Source organism: Thermobia domestica, chromosome 2, assembly GCF_964235325.1.
Source record: "Thermobia domestica chromosome 2, izTheDome1.hap1.1, whole genome shotgun sequence".
Classification (NCBI taxonomy): domain Eukaryota; kingdom Metazoa; phylum Arthropoda; class Insecta; order Zygentoma; family Lepismatidae; genus Thermobia; species Thermobia domestica.
This window is the reverse complement of record NC_137455.1, coordinates 339,901,901-339,919,348: the sequence shown is the minus strand read 5'-3', so window position 1 is coordinate 339,919,348 and position 17,448 is coordinate 339,901,901. Positions and strand designations below refer to the sequence as shown.

General features: G+C 38.4%; 1 protein-coding gene across 1 annotated transcript in view; it reads right to left on the bottom strand.

Annotated features, from left to right (window-relative positions):
• The window catches only part of LOC145678735 (C3 and PZP-like alpha-2-macroglobulin domain-containing protein 8), a 1,617,316-nt gene that overhangs the window by 504,185 nt on the left and 1,095,683 nt on the right, over window positions 1-17,448 (bottom strand). The gene's annotated exons all lie outside the window — the stretch shown is intronic.

The window sequence follows — 17,448 nt, the reverse complement described above, 5'->3', positions numbered from 1 at the left end:
TCCTTTAATACTTTTTCTACAACTTAAATTTATCATTCGTTTTGCTCAGCCTAAGTTGATGGCATTTGAACCATAAATTAAGTACTTTATTTTTTTGCCATACGGCTCTATGATGTTTTCGGTAAACAGATCTAAGAAAGACTAAGGAGAATAGACGAAACTACAATTTTGGCTAGATAAGTTACGCAATGATCATGATTTGATTTGTTTGTACCGAGATAAGTTTCAATGTAGTGGCTTTCTTTGCTTGTTGAAAGTTAAAGATAATGAGATCTTTTCAGTGTTAAGGTGATATGTTACGTAGTTCAACATTCAGTTTTAACCATAGTGCTGTAGTCGGGGATCAAGGCTGGCTTTTTCTTTTGTTTGTTTGCATGTTTGGCAAAGCCTACAATGTTAACCATTTGACTACGAGAGAATTCTTTCTACTTTTGATTGGTAGCTTGGAAATGACAATGAAATCTTTGTTTTAAGTCCCACAATTGTGCCGGTAAAGCTAAAGGAGACGGTGATGATGAGAAATGAATGAAATGGTGAAATGAAGAAAGTTGGAGGAAACGGGAGAACCCGAGAAAATCCACGCACATGGTGTTTGTCCAATACTAAGATTACTTAGCCCGAGCTGGGATCGAACCGAGAATCCCATACAAAAGAGGTGAACGCTCTACCACTGAGCCAAACTGGAGCCATATTGGTAGCTTAGATTGGTGTTGATTGTCCTTTCCAGCACCAATGATGTATGCGATGTAGACGTACAGTTCAAGCTTCAATCCGAACCATTGTGGTAAGCTTGAATACCAAGGTTTACCAACCAGGAATCGAATCCATGACTCGGCGCACCAAACGCACGCGTGTGCTGGACATTAGATCACGCAGTAAAAGCTCTTACTACATTTGTTACTTCGTTGGCGAACATTCTAATTCCTTAATATATAGATTTCCAATGAGTGTGTGCATCACTGTCAAGAGTATATGACGCTACTGTCAGGAGTACATATATTACCGTTAGAAGAGAACAAATACTAAAAGAAAACAGCCTGCTACTTAGCCGTGTATTTATTACCCAAATATTCAACATACACAAATAAACAATTGGTTTCAAATTAATAAAACTAAACTGGTGTACAGAAGTTAAGGACAAAAGTTTGTTTCTCATTCCGTGTCACTACCAAGTTGCATAAATTGGTGAAACTTGAACTATACGCAGAAAGTATTGCTACAGTATAATACAGGAAACAACTGACAGAAACATGTTTAGAAGATCAAACGTTGTAGTTCTATTCAAAGGTAATAACTCATGCTAAAAGCACTGCGACTCCAGATAGTCCTCTGATATTATACAAGGAGTGGAACGGACCTTTCAGTGGAATATGATCACCATGGACAGCAATACACTCTCTGTAACGTGCTTCCACGCTAGTAACAAGGCTGGTAATGAGTTGCAGTATGGATTTCCATTCCTCCACCAGAGCTGTTGACAACATCTTGATTGTCTTTGGTACATCTGATCGTGTTGTAAAACGTCTCTCTCTATAGCCTTTTAAACGTACACGACTGAATTAAGTCAGAGAAACAGACAGGCTAGTCCATTTACCGAATATTCTCTCGATCTAAGAGCTCCGCGCTGATCGATTGCTCATTATCATTCATAAATATAAATTTTGGGGTGACTTTACCTCTGAAAAACGCACGTAAAGGAAAAGTGAAGGTCACAATAACGTTGACCGGTGAGTGTAACGCGTTCAAGCAACATTATGCCTCTCCACACAAGAATACTGGGCCATTTAAATGATCATGTTAAACAATGTTTCTGGGTTCGTTGCGTGTTTACGCCTCTTGTACGTTCAGAATCATTATTCAGATTGAATGTGATATTACTTGAAAAGAGAACGCGGCCCTATTCCTCTTCTGTCCAGTCCTGATGTTCTTGGCATAACCATGAACGATGCCGCCAATGTGAGTGTCCACGGAATACATCGTAATCCAGTAAAGAGACCGCCCTATGGAATAGACGCGCTACCGTAGACCGTGAGACTGGGCGCCTTGATGTCCTCTTAGATGTGTTTGCAATTGCATCTGCTGTTTGACGTCAATACCATCTCGTTTGTTGCATAATGTAGCAGTCATCATTTATTGTAGTTGACTATGGTCGACCATCATTTCTCATCAGCACAGCATTGACTGTGATTCGGAATGCTTCTTATGTACGTAAATAGCAAAAATAACCTCCTGGGCTACTTCGATCTTCTTTTCAGTTTTTCGACGATTCTCCTCGGCGCGAAGTCACTGAAATGTTGCCTTTGGCACATGTTGAAAGTAACACCACTACAATGTACCTTAACAGCTCTCTGACGGCATACACTATCTCGTCTCTTTGATTTAATTGCTTCGTTTTGGGGAAGCAAACATATTCGGATTTACAGACACGTTATTCAACGTCAAGCTTTCTCTGCATATTTGGGAGAAGTTAAGTCAGCATACTGTCAATTTTTCATTCATTTCCATCAACTACATAATCTATACTTTTTTATTTTGTTCTTAAGTGTCGCACATTAGTGTATTAATTATTGGCAACGAATATCACACTATTTAGTGCCATAAATCACCGATTGTATTTTTTTTCGGGGAACAACCTCTTGGCTATGTGTTTAGCGTACGAATGAAAGACCTGTGTTCGATTTCTAGTGGGAGGTCATGTGATTCGGACCCTACAGACAACGTCTCATATAGCCTCGTTGCTGAAAAGGATGCTTGACTCTAATTCAATCAACCAATCAATTTGCTCGAAAACTACTGTAGTCGCGAACGGTCTCGCCTTTGCTGCAAGCCGTCTCTGGTTCGATCCCCTGCGGTGACACTTGGTCGAAAAAATGCAAAAGCTTTTACAGGCCACCCATCTTGACCAAGGTTTTTCTGGGTTTTTCATATTCAAACGAGGCAAATGCCGTAATAGTACCTAACATAGTGGTCCCAGGTTGCTTCCTTTTTTTCTCTACATTCCTTTCTTTCTCCGTAATTTCCCAGGCACCTGATCGCCGAGATACGTCATCTTTCATATGTGACGGGCTAACATGGCATTATAGACCTATTTCGAAAGTCCAGAAATCTAATTAATAATCCTAATCCCAATCTCGAAAACTACTCATAAAAAATTACCGTGAAGAATGACATTTTGTTCAGCATGATATCAGTAATCAATTGATATGTATATCTTAACTTTTGGATAATATAATAGTTTAAGAATTTATTTTTGACTATACCTCATTAACTGATTGGAGACAAATATAATTGACCTGTTTTAACCATATAAATCAAATTTAAATGACTTACACGTGTTAGAGGAATTTATACTCCGTGACCAAAAATGTATTTAAAAAATAAACTGTCAGGGTAAAAGAAAAGTACTAAGTTTTTGTTTCCTTTTGCAGGCTATACTTCGCGAGTTCTGACCATCAGATGATTTAAACGAGTTTAGGATGGATCACTAGGTGTTCTCGGTGCTACGATAAACGCTGCTTGAATAGCTGAGAGTTGCCAGGTAATGTCGAGTGCTTAGTGGTGCCAGATAGTAAAAAAAAGTAATCATGGAATTCTGCTTGGATACTTACTAGATAAATTAGTTTTCAACCCTTACAGTAATTCACAGCTAAGTTCCGCTTTTCGAAATGCAACGCTAGAATCCAGGAATTAAACGTACAAATTTGTCAACAACGCATTATGGCGTTCTGCGCAAATTTCTTCTCAAAATCTATTTTCTTAAATGTAAATTACAAGGATGTTATAAAATAGAGGATCTGTCCATATGTATCTTCACCCTATTAAATCAATGAAGCCAAAAATCAACCGAGCATCGCCAAGTCTGATTGGCTACTCTCTTTTCTTGCATTGTCTGATTGGCTACTTTTGTTTCCGCCATGATTGTTGACTCAAAACATTGCGATCCTATTGGGTAGAGCGGGCAGAGTAGGAGTGGCGAAACTGTGACGTATGGCTTGAAGATTTTGTTGTAAGGGCTGATCTTATATTTGTAAGATCATTGGTAAATTAATATTTAAATATTAAAATATGAAACATAACACGAAAAACTGTCAAACAATATATCTATTTCGTAATAAGATCGTTACTTTAAAATACTTTACACATACAAATAAACATTTCATAAAATTGAGCACTTCCAGATAAGATTTAACAGCAAGCCATCTTGTGTGCTCATTGTAAAACGAATCAACTATTTTCTTTTATTTAGTCCTTTTTTCGATATCAGAAGACACAACCAAATGAATCAGTATCTTACAACGACTCACCAAAGGTAGTCATCAACCTGGTTCGGCTAATAATATAAGTAGATTTCGAGTGGTAGTAATTGTTTACACATTAAAATATCTTCCGTGATTACATTTACTAGTATTCTCACCTTTTATATTGAAATCACAAAACGATGATACGTATTAAACAATTTTATTCGTTGATTTTCTTTGAACGAATATGCACATAGACTGTATTGCAATCGTACATGTTTGTTAGGTATCTATCAACAACTACATAGCAACCACAGATCACATAGCCTAACGGCAAGATTGGTAACTACATGGAAAAACAAGCGTATCAAGTTCGTCGCGCTTGCAGTGACATCTAACTCTCGCTGGCAGGATAATGTAACTACTCACCAGCAGTGTAACTATCCATTTAAATAATTCACCAATATAAGCAGTAGATCCATAGGCATAGACTAGTTACCAACATTAACAGTGTATCCATACAGCACCTTGACGTAGTTTATAAATAATATTTGCCATTAAATTCAAAATGCAAATATGATGTCCTTCTAGTAGTCCTAATTTCCTATCTTTATTCATCCGACTATTTTAATCGAAGGTCATATTAATAAGAGTTGAAATGTGGTTATTGTGTACCATATTCGTATAATTTAGAAATTGAAGACACTCTTTTTTCACTCTATGCTTTAAGTACGAATTCAATAAAATTCAAAGAGAAAAAAGTGCTAGACTTGTCTGGCAATCGAATCTTTCCTCTACTCTTATAATGCCGGTGAGCTATCATACAATTCCAGTTCCTCCCCCATTGGCTCTTCGCTGTCCTGAACATTGAATTAGGGTTAGTCTGGACAGTATACCGATACAGTAAGCTATAGACCGGAATACGACCTCTTGTACTCTCACATTTTCATTGTTCTAAATTCATTGATTTCGTACCTACAAGAGATACAGTGAAAGAAAAATCAAACCTTTTCCCCCAATTTCTTAATAAATAAAGTTATATATATGAACAATAACACAGTTAAAATATAATACTAACACGCTTTCGATCGGAATCATATAGTAAAGCTAAAAATTTCGAAATTAAGGCTGCTAGAAGGTAAATATAGCTATTTAACTTTAATTAATGTTAGGTAACTATTAATACTATAGTTCTAACTATATACATTTATTAAAATTTCATTTAAAATTCTCTTATATCTTGTTTGAGTGCATTGTATTGCCCTTCTTGCAGATAATACAGGTGTTTTTACCAGCGGCGCAAATCTGTCTTCAATATTAGGTGGGTGGGGCGGGAAAGACCGTTCCCATACTTTTTTCTAAGCGATGTTCAAAATATTTATGAAGTTGAAAAACAATGCTGTGGAGAATCAGGGGAGCAGAGTTGTCTTCAACATTGGGAGGCGGGCAGATTTCAGGCTTATTCTGGGGGGACATCAATTTCATTGCACTTTCCTTTGTGACAATCGGACACAAATCATCACATTTCTCACCGAAAAACACATTTCAAATCAGATTATTGGGGAACAGTTCCCCTCAGTTTTAAGGTTGGAGGGGACATGTCCCCCTCATTTCCCCGGGATTGGCGCCAGTGGCCTTTACATTCCCAGCTCGCAGGACTGTTTATTTACTTTAAATTTCTCTGTTTTCTTAAAAAGTAATCGTTGTAGATTTTTTTATCCTCTCTCCCTAAGTAAGAAATCAATAAATTTCCTAACAAAGCTTGCTTAAACATGTTGTGTTGAAAACTTTACCGGGAAGCGCGATGGTAAAGCGTTCACGTCTAGTGCATGGGTCTCTGGTTCGATTCCAGTTCGCGCCAAGTTAACTTTGTAGTGGACAAACACCGCGTGCATGAATGTTCTCAGGGTTCTCCCGTTTCCTCACCATTATCACCCATCTCATCATGATTGCATGCCTTGGCGAGCATTTAAAAAAAAAATTACCTGAATTTCAGTCTCACCTAAAACAGTCACTCCTTCCTTGCTGTTCCATAACTAAAAGGTTGACATTTCTGCCAGAATAAATTAAGATAACATTCAACTTGGGAAAATCTACATAGATGTAATAATTACTTTTGCGTTGCTTTGGAATCCTCAAATTCTGTGAACATTATCATGGAATGAAGCTCCTGAACCCGTAGTGATGGAGCTCTAGTATTTGTATAACGGAAGTAAATCATGCTTAGGAGAAATTGACGATTGTAAATAAGAATCATAATTACTGCAGTTCCTTTTATTTAACATTAGTACTATGCACTTATTACACAATAACAATGCAACTTAAAAGAGCAGTCTTAATTTTACTATCTCCGCCTTATTCTTTCTTTTATTTTTCATTCTTCAATTTACAGATAAAAAAACTTTATAAAATTGTCCACGTTTTCCACAACATCCATTTAAGCACTGATAATTTCAAAGTGGAAATAAGATTGCAATACAAATACAGATCCCATTAAATAGGATACAAATCTGTACATTTCACAAACAAATGTGTATACTCAAATATTTATAAGATGTATAGCGTACAAAATATTACACACTTTTTAACTCAGTAAAGGATAGAAAATCATGGAAATAAACACGAAAGAAAGCAAACCATCAATTTCCATTAGAGGCAACGGTAACAACAATGTATAAACCAATAATTACTTTTTGTTCTCAATTTTTTGATGTCATAAGTCTAGCAATATTCTGGTACACAGTCAGATTAACATTCAAAGTAGACCTATAGCTCTTCGAGTTAATTATCTGGAGCTACCTTTTTGCTAGTTTCTGGTTTCCACGTCGATAGCTAAATAAGAATATCATTCATATGGGGTAAAGCCCATTACGCTTAGTTTTGTAAGCAGTAACAAAGAGAATACATGCACCTACTGTATCTACAAACTTGTATAATGGTAGAAATAGGCTTGCAATCGATAAATGATTAATACTGGTTACAGATTTCATACATAAAATAAAGAATATTATTTTTTGTCAATAATGACTGCTTCTGTCGTACAGACTGTACAGATACTCGCGTCTTCTATTCATGATTAAGGGACTGTGAAATAGGTGGAGACAACCGATTTCCTTCTATTTCACACATAGCGTAGTTGAATCGTAAACACTGGTTCAAACCCTGAAGAGTGTAGTGACTGCGAGCATTAATACTGACATTCACATTGTTGTCACTATGTGATACAAGGACGTGAAGACTTAAAAGCTTCTAGGAGTAACAACAGAACAGTTATGGTTCTTGTTTCCTTCACGTGAGCGAGAACCAAAAAATAAGGTATTTGTGACTCATCGCATTCTCTCAAATGCAGAAATAAGAGCTATGACGTTTATTCCACCCAATTAATGTTCAGGTTTCTGTATAAGCTTAATGCTTCTGTTCAATTCTGATACCTGTCAAAATAAAGAGCTAATAAAAATAAATGAGATAACAAAGAGATAAAAAAGAATGAGATATATATGTATTTAAATTATTTCGTGGAGTTCGATTATGGTAACCTGTCTTATTTCTAAAATCATTATAATCTTAAAATATAAGATTAGCCAATATTCGCTATTTTTTATTTTAACACATCACACAAAGTAACTCTATTCGAGATTATGAGGGTGTTTAACCACTTTTGACTCATTCTATTGAACTTAGTATTGACAGAAAGTAATTAAGGACATTCATATCTACTTATGTATGCTATGAGGCGCGTCTCTTAATTATCCATATAGCCCAAACACATCTGTTATAGACTTTAATAACTAGTTCAAAGTGAACATACATCTGGTGTTGGAAGGTTCAAGTATCAGCAATTCTCTCATTATGTCATTCAAATTATCGGAACGATTATCAGCCGTCGACATATAGTAGCCAAACGTTGTAAGATATTAGAGTACGTTTGTTTTATCTTTTCACACTTCCCGCCAGTGCACTTGGTTTTCCTTTAAAGTATTTTTTTCTATTACTCAAGTGAACGTTTTAATCCAATAGACGTCTTATTGCTTTTGTCGTGTACGTGACGTTAGTTGTCAGTCAGCTCATCAAATGAGGTCATTGCTGTTTGGCGGGTATTTGAAGTGCTCAGTTGCCACAGGCGAATAGGTGTGTTACTGTGATTTGTAAGTGGTGTCGCGTTTTGCTGTGTTTTCTAGCGTATTGTAACTGTCAACTTAACCGTGGCGTGGGAACAATGCGTTTGCAAACAGATCCACCCTATAGGCGGGAAGCGTCCCAAGATGAAACAAACGCACTCTAAAGCAATTCCATAGGAGATGGTCACACCAGTCATACAGACTTAACTTGTCTTCGCCTAACTTCTACATATTTGATCCAATGAAGGAAATCTTATTGGACAGAAGAGCCCTCTACCAACAGGAATAACGGGTAAAAGTCTCGGCTCATCTCGATAATAAGCGTATTTCATTACAATTCTTCGGAAGAGTTTAACTTGAAGATCTAGAATTATAACGAAATTTCAGGGACTGGTAAAGAAAAATTATGTGCTTCCAGAATACAGAAGCTTATAGTCAGGTGGCAAATATCTGCTGCCGTAGCAGAGGACTAAATAGAAAATAGAACATTAAACTTCAGTCCATACTCTACAGTTATCAAAATTCAATCAGTCACATCGGAACTGAAATAGTGATATATGGGTGTATGGCAATTATATTCTGTACTTACAACCAGTAGTGTGTAGTTTGGTATATGTTGGAATTATTTATCCTTTTCAGCACCGAAGCTATATGAGGCGTAGACCTACATTGGAAGGTGAAAACCGAACCAACATAATGTGTTCAAGTTTCAAATCTTTTCCATGGGAATAGAACACAGTACTCATCACGTTATCGAATAGACCAACAGGCAAGCCAATTTCAACTCTAGATTTCAATACTTGTTGAAAGAAATGAATTGCGAGGAAGTGAACGAAATCTAGCGACGAAGATAACAGCGTTTTTCGAAATCGTTTTAAATACTAAAATTTAATTCCAGACGCAATAAAAAGGGTAATTGGTAACTTCCCATTGCAAATAATCCAGCTTTCAATATTAAGTTTTGGTGGATAATTATGTGCCAACAAAATAAAACAAAAGAAACATATGGGACTAGGATAGGAATTGAAAATAGTATCCATCTTATCGTGCCGGTGCGATAACTAATTCACTGCTCAACTAGTCCTGGATCATAAACACACAAACTTTTAAATATCACTTTCACCGTAACAGTAAACCGCAGACCATAGTCCGAGTCTCAACTCCGTTCCCCTACTTCGAAATTCTATTGCCCCCTCCTTTCTGATAAATCACAGTACATCCCGGTGGATAATGAACCAAAGACTTCAATGTATTTCACTTAAAACTGATTTTAAGAACGAGATTAAAAAGCATAATATGTTTGTAACCTCATCGTCAAAAGTGCATTTACATCGCCGTGACGGGTATGTGACCGCGCAGTACTCTAAGGAAGGGATACTTGCATCAGGGGCGGATCCAGGGCCGATTTCTGGGGGGGCGGTGGGTTGTCATGCTGCTACTTTTAAGGGCTTCAAACTTTGGGATGGGTTTTATTTATATATATAAAATAAGAAAGTTTCCTCTTCTGAGGGGGAACGGTCCCTTCCTGGATCCGCCCCTGGCTTGCATAAGAATTTGTGATTAATTTTGAAGAGTTTTTGACTAAGGAAATAACGTAAGTATAGGGAGTAAAGACACAGATTTGAAGCATCAGTGCACTGTCATCTCTGAAAAGATTTCTATTCTCAGTTTTTCAATTTGTATGTTAAGTTAAACACCACATCTGTCACTGATTGCGTAGATCATCTTACTTTTTAAAATTGCCTCTGCCGCTTATTTGTCCCTTCATTAATCTCTAGACATGATGTAAATAGAAGGGAAAGAAAGAGATACATCTGTAAGATGTATGTAATTCACTAATAGACTATAGGGACCGACTGAGCTAATTACTGCTACTAGCGCTTTTAACTGTTTAGGAATTTACAACGACATGTGCGGAGGACACTTTTCTAAGTCCTAAATCTGTGCGTGAATTATTTAATTTTCCTCACTGTAATTATTTGAGAATGGAAACTGATTACGCTGAACGTGAATATGTTTTGCTGTCATTAAACGTTTGGCCGTAATAAATGTAAAAAAGGTTCTTATTATTATAAAAAAAGATAAGTATTTATTCCGTGTATAGAACAATTTAATACGGTAACTAAGCTACATCATAATCACTAATGCCCGCAGGACTTTTTCCAACTGGGAGGGGGGGCAAAAGACCGTTATAGAGTTTTTCGTTTTATTCTCTATATATATTAAGTTAAAAGACATAACATTTATCATTGATAGCTTATATCGCCTTTCCTCGCTGTAGCCTATTAGTCAGAACATTCATCTCCAGACATGACGTCGAGAGAAGAGAAAGAAAGAGATATGAACAGTGGAGTAACTAATTTTACTGCGCCCTGGATCGATCGATCATCGACTTACTCATACCCGCCCCTGCCCCAAGCATTTCAGCTGCTGCGTTATATATACGGTTCCATGTCAGAAGAGCCAAACAAAAGGACAAAGACAGAAAGGCCCGAGTCGAAACTGCCCCGGTCAAAAGGGCCCCATGTCAAACGGGCACTGGTCGAAAGGGGTCCCGCTACAAAAGGGCCCGAGTCAAATCGGCCCTACGTTAAATGGCCCGGGTCAAAAGGTCTTCACAACAAAAAGACCCGAAACAAAACGCCTCTCGTAAAAAGTGACCGATTCAAAAGGTGCCTCGCTACAAAACGGCCCGAGTGAAAACGGCCCCAGGACAAAATGGTCTTCGCAACAAAAGGGCAGGAGTCAAAAGGGCCCGAATAGAAATAACCTCTTGGCAATGAACCGACTTCTCCCAGTGCTCTCGCCATTGTTGGAATCACTTCTGGAACGCATTTTTTGAAATGTTGAGCAACCGTGCCGTCGCATTGCGCATGATGCCTTCTTTTGACTCATCAAAAGTGCCGGGTTAAAGAGTCTCGCGACAAAATTGCCCGAGTCAGAAGGGACCTGCCTCAAACGAGCCCGGGTCAAATGGGGCCCCGCTACAAAAAGGCCCGAGTCAAATGGTCTCCTAAACAAAATGGCCCGAATCAAAACGCCTCATAAAAAGGGCCCGGGTCAAAAGGACCCCACGACAAAAGAACCCGAGTCAAAAGGCCCTGTGTCAAACGAGCCCGAGTCGAAAAGAGTCCCGCAACAAAAGTGGCCGAGTCAAACGGGCTTGCGTCAAAAGGTCTCCACGACAAAAGGACCCGAGTCAAAAGGCCCGAATCAAAACGCCTCTCATCACAAGGGCCCGGGTCAAAAGTTCTCCGCAACAAAACGGCCCGAGAATCGCTTGTTAACACAACGCAAAAATTTGCGATTTAGGTGGTGATAATAAACAATTATAATGACTGTCTGCATTTTTGCGTTACGTTACTATACTCAGAATTTTTGCCAAGATTGGTACGGAATGACACCCAACGTCAGTAACAGAGGCGACTCTTGAGGGAAGTGACATTGGTAAAATTAACATTTTACGAATGCAATCCACGAGTAGTTAACTGCGCAAAGGCATGATGGAATTTCATTTACAGCGAAAAACATTAATGGTCTCGAAACAAAAATTCAAACAAAACACATCAAACCAATTTTTGTTCATTGATATGCATATTATGATGATTATACTTATTATATTACTTTTATTATTATTATCATTAATAATAATAACAAATACAAGATCAGTGGTAGTCCATGCCTTCAAACCAGTATATGCCACTGCTTGAAACTATGAACTCTACATTAACATCGGTCGTCTATCGATCATTTTATGTTACTCCCTCCCACTCTCCCAAGGTGTGCAAAGGTGTCTTACCCCTTACCCCAAAGCATGGAAAGCAAACAATATTTTCGCAAACACAGCCAGGAGCAGAGAGGAAGTGACACAGAACCAGGGGCGGATCGAGAACGGACTTCTGGGGGGCGGTGGGTTGTAATACTGCTACTTAGATCTACTTTTAAGAGCTCCAAACTCTGGGATGGCTTTAATTTATATATAAAATAAAGTTTCATCTTTGCCCCAATCGTCCCCCTGGATCCGCCCCTGCCTGTTCACAAGTCCTAAAGCTTTGAGAAACAGAAATTGCAAGAACTTGTGAAATCCAGAGTCGTATCTTTTATAGCTTGTAAAGTATTAGACTAGTAATTTTGAGAAATAGGCCACAGATATCACTACCTCTTTTAATCATAGTTCCCCAATTGCCTCTCAATGCTGAATCTACATCGAAAATTCGACGCTCCCTCTAGGACTTGAACTCCAGAACCATGAACACTAAAGATACAATCCTCTACACAGGCATACATTATTTGAAGAATTTTTGAAATTGAAACTAGCAGGAGAGAGATCACTTGTTGAACTAAATCAATGAATGAACGTAAATCCCGTCACGAATATCTCCATAAATAGTATATGACTAGTACGTACCACTTTCAAGCGGCTATCTAAGCAAAATGTGAGATAAACCCATGTGTTTCTTTCATGCTAAAAAAAACAAATAAAACCTACAATGTTCATTAAGTAAATTGCGGAGTAACGTTCAACAAACTATGTATTCTGACGTAAGATACTGAACATTCATATATACCTTACGTTGACTATGAACAGGGGCGGATCCAGGACCGACTTCTGGGGGGGTTGTCATACACCTACTTTTAAGGGTTCCAAACTTTGGGATGGGTTTTATTTATATATATATATAATAAGAAATTTTCCTCTTCTGGGGGGGCGATCGCCCCTGCACAGAACGCACACAGCTCGCTGTATAGCTGCAAGAGACCCCATGGGTAATTATAGTTGCCCTCTTGTTACAACGCGTCCAGTAAAGGCGCACCTATCAAGGTCAATTCCGGCAGTAGAACACGCAGTTGACTGTTAGAAACCAAGTGCAGCATGCAACTAGTACCTCCTGTTTACTTTTCACGAATATTTTTCACCTTCATGCGCACAGGTCACGTATTGCGTAATTTAATTGACATGCTGTGTCAAGTATATATGCCCTAAAAAGAAATGAGTACTCAAAAGGCAAAAACATGTAACTATATTTCTTTTCCTTTTTCTATTTGCCAGTAGAAGTTTGTATGACTGTTTCAACATCCTTGTAGTTTGCTTAGGATTCACTTCCTCTTTTTAGTTGAGCTTTTGGTTATGAATACCACCACGACAAGCCGTGGTTCTTATGATAGTGCCGTATTTTCTGAAATAATAAACGTAGACTCCGATGCTTTTGAAACGGACGATAAATGTAGTTTGTAGGAAGATTCTAGCATCAATTTATGTGACAAACATACCTCTTTCTATTTAAAAATATTGTTTGGTATACAATATGCGGCATTCAAGATGGCTGCCATGATGTACACTAAATCATTTAACGCAGTTTCTACACCAATGCCAAATTGTAACATTTCCTTTACCTCCATCTGTGCGTCTCTTTGTTACTGCCCTATCATGATACATTTTTCTATTACATACATATGTTAAACATAGCACACTCTCTCAAACAGATGATGTGTCAAAAATGATTCACATTCTCATTTGTGGGAATATTCAAGCCTAAGCTGAAGTGTAAAATCATAACCTTTTACATTTAAAACAATATTGTGTGATATGCTTAGGCTTGAATACACGAATTCAAGATACTTTCCATGGTGACCACAATCCAAATCAATGCAGTTTTTGCAATACTACCAATTGTATGTAACATTTATTTTTCCTCCGTCCACGCATGTCCTTTATATTGTTCTGTCCCAATACTTTTCACTAACCCTGTATATAGATCCACATGTCTTCTCACAGTAAAATTAATCTAATCTTTTTCACAGAATATTTTTATACTATACTTTGATCCAGGGGTAAAAATGGAATTTTAGAACTAAGTGGAAAGTCAACAATAGATAAAGTTGGATTGATCTATGTCACGAGAAAATCAACTTCGAAATACGAGAGTGCAAGCAAACTTTCATGGAGAACGACTTAAGCGATAGCGATTGTTGTAGAACAATCAACAAGCAAACAAAACTAATATCACCATTCAATTTTCCTATTTGTTACTAATAACCACAGATATTTTTCCTTCTTTTCACAAACACTTCAACTTACTAAGGGGACACTATCCTCTTGTGCATGCCTCATCTCCACTCTTGCTTTGATCTCAAGCTTTTTACCTGTGGAACCTATTTACCGGGCCCTTTTGACCGGGGCCATTTCTGACTTTTGCCTTTTTGATGCGGGGCCCTTTCAACCAGGGCCGTTGACTCATGGTCGTTCTTATTCGTGCCCTTTGGTAGCGGGGCCCCTTTTGACCCAGGTCTGTTTGATGCAGTTCCCCTTCGACTCGGGCCCTTTTGACGCAGCGCCCTTATGACTCGGGCCCTTTCTTCGCGGAGTCATTTACCTGGGCCCTTTCGACGCGGGCCTGGTTTGACTCGTGCCTTTTTGACACGGGCCCTTTTGAAGCGGACCCTTTTGTCGTGGAACTCTTTGGACCCGGGTCCTTTTGATGAGGAGCGTTTTGATTTGGCCCTTTTGTTGCGGAAACCTTTTGATAAGGGCACTTTTGACGCGGGGCCGTTTGACTCGGGCCTTTTTAGTTGGCCCCCTCTTGACCGGGGCCCGTTTGACGCAATTCCCTTTTGACTAGGATCCATTTGGCGCGGAACAATTTTGACCCGGGCCCTTTTGATGAGTCAAGCGGTGTAAAGTAAAACATTTTTAAAAAATTGATATTTGCATGAGATACCGTTATCACTGCAATCGACAACTGGTACTTCAGTACAAAGAGAACGTTACACAAACGTGCAGTCTTAAGATACTTTTTAACATGTATATGAATTGTCCAATTCAAAATTGATTATACTGAATCTAATTGTCTCTTTCTCAAACCAAAGGCCGTGGGGGGGGGATCTCATAATTTGGAAATGAGAGATACTGGCGACTATCATTTTTTGATTGTCGAGTGCATCTGATTTTGAAATTTTGCACCCTGGGTTAGTACATGTTTTTATATTTGATGAATAATATTTACTATGTTATTTCGTTGGTTGGATCAGGGCATAATGTCCCTTTCAACATCTATTCAATATGAGACATGCACCTCTGCTCAACATGGAATTAGAACCACATGAGCTCACCGGGAGTGGAACCCGGATCTCCCGTCTTGAAGTTGTGTACGCCCTTGATGACAAAGGAATACTGATATACAGATACGTATCAATTCAATGGAACACCTGAAAAAATGTAACTTACTAGATACTATAGGGCTGCACTACTTTTCGCCCTTAGAACAGCTCTGATGTGACTTAATGGAGTCATAGATGAGGTGATTAGCAAGAGTGGAATACTGCATCATTCTGCGTGTAGTTCTCTCTACGTCGGACGGTATTAGTCCATTATTCGGCGGGCCAGGGGTATTGTTCAATTTCATCTACATGTTCCTCAAATCACGACACAACAGCTTCAGCTATATGAATGGGCGCATTATCATCCTGGAATATGGCATAATTGACCGGAAACACCATCCCGCGCATAGGATACAAACGGTCCCCCAAAATCGGATCATAATCACAGCAAGGGCGAGACCGGTAAGCGTCAACATAGAACCCCATAAAAGCCAAGATATTGCCTCCCACATGGTCACAAAGTGTCCACCATTTTTCATGGTTGGGTGGAGACACTGCATATTATACGCTTCTCTGGTGTCTGACCACATAAACACGATCGTGATTTGAAATATAATGAACGAAGACTCATCCAACCATATCACGCGTTTCCAGACATCAGCAGTCAATGCTGCATATTCGCGTCAACATAGGCGTGTGCTAAAGCTTTATGGTCCCTTATCAACAGTTTCAGTTGTGCAACAAACACATTATGTCCCTATCATGCAATTCGGGGCGGAATGATTTCGACATAGGCTGTGAGAACTGGTGCTCACAGCCTTGGGTCACTTTCATCACAGTCGAACGACAGTTCTAAGTGACAATCAGCTTTAATGTTCGGCAGTGCCTGTAACAGGGGGCTTCATTCCAACCTTTGTTCTTTTTCGCTAACGTGTTTTTGCCGTGAGTTTTGTTGGCAGTAATAATCTTAGGCACTGATCCTCACAATACACTCAACACATATAGCACTTTCGTTACACCAACAATTTGGCCTCATTGGAAATAAGAGGCTAACTATTTTACACTATCACTGTCTGTTCAGATCGCTGCACACTGCTATTCTATTGCTCTTCATAAAAGTTCCCCCTAACACATCACCAGCATCTTGAAGCCTCTTCTATCAGTAAACAGAAAACAGTCTTGCATTTATTTGTTGAAGTTTCAGTTCTTTTTCTAGCACTAAAATTATATCAGACGTGAACTGATAGTTCTTGAATCCGAACAACCAGGAATCTGACCAAGAACTCCTAGCGGTGCAACAAAAGTGCGTTCGCTACCTACTACTCCAGCTCGTGAGCTGAAAATCTTTTTCAATTTAATGTTGTATAATTATCCATCAAGGCTAAAAGAGACGGTGGATGATAGTGGAATGACAAAACGGGAGATTACCGAGAAAAGCCATAAGCATGATGTTTGTCTACTGGCCACAGGTGAGAGATCTACTACTGAACCACTCATTCCCCGAAACAAGTTATTGTATATGATATTAGAGATTCACATTTTAACATTACCGTCGCAAAGAAACTTTCACAAAATCAATTTAAACCAAAAATACCCACAAGGACTCATGTGGATTTTGTTTTTCAAAGCCTGATGAATACTATGTTTTTTAAAAACAAAATTCGTTTCAAATTAATTAAGTAGTAGTTATATTTCTTCATTAAGTTGCTTGAACGAGTGGATTGTTTCCGTGAACTAGCTGGAAACATGCAAAGCCCGATCCCTAACAAATAACACGAAGACTTAGGACTCCTGTCAGAGAACATGCGTTATTTACACTAAATTTTGTTTAAAATACATAAGTTTATCTAACCTAATTTGTAAGCATTAGTTCTATCTGTACTTGTTTTTGCACACTTTTTTTAAATCAACTTTTTGCATTTCACGTAACCTCCATTAGTACCAAGCTAAAGCAACAATTCTCTCACTTCTTGACGGTACTGTCATATAACCAT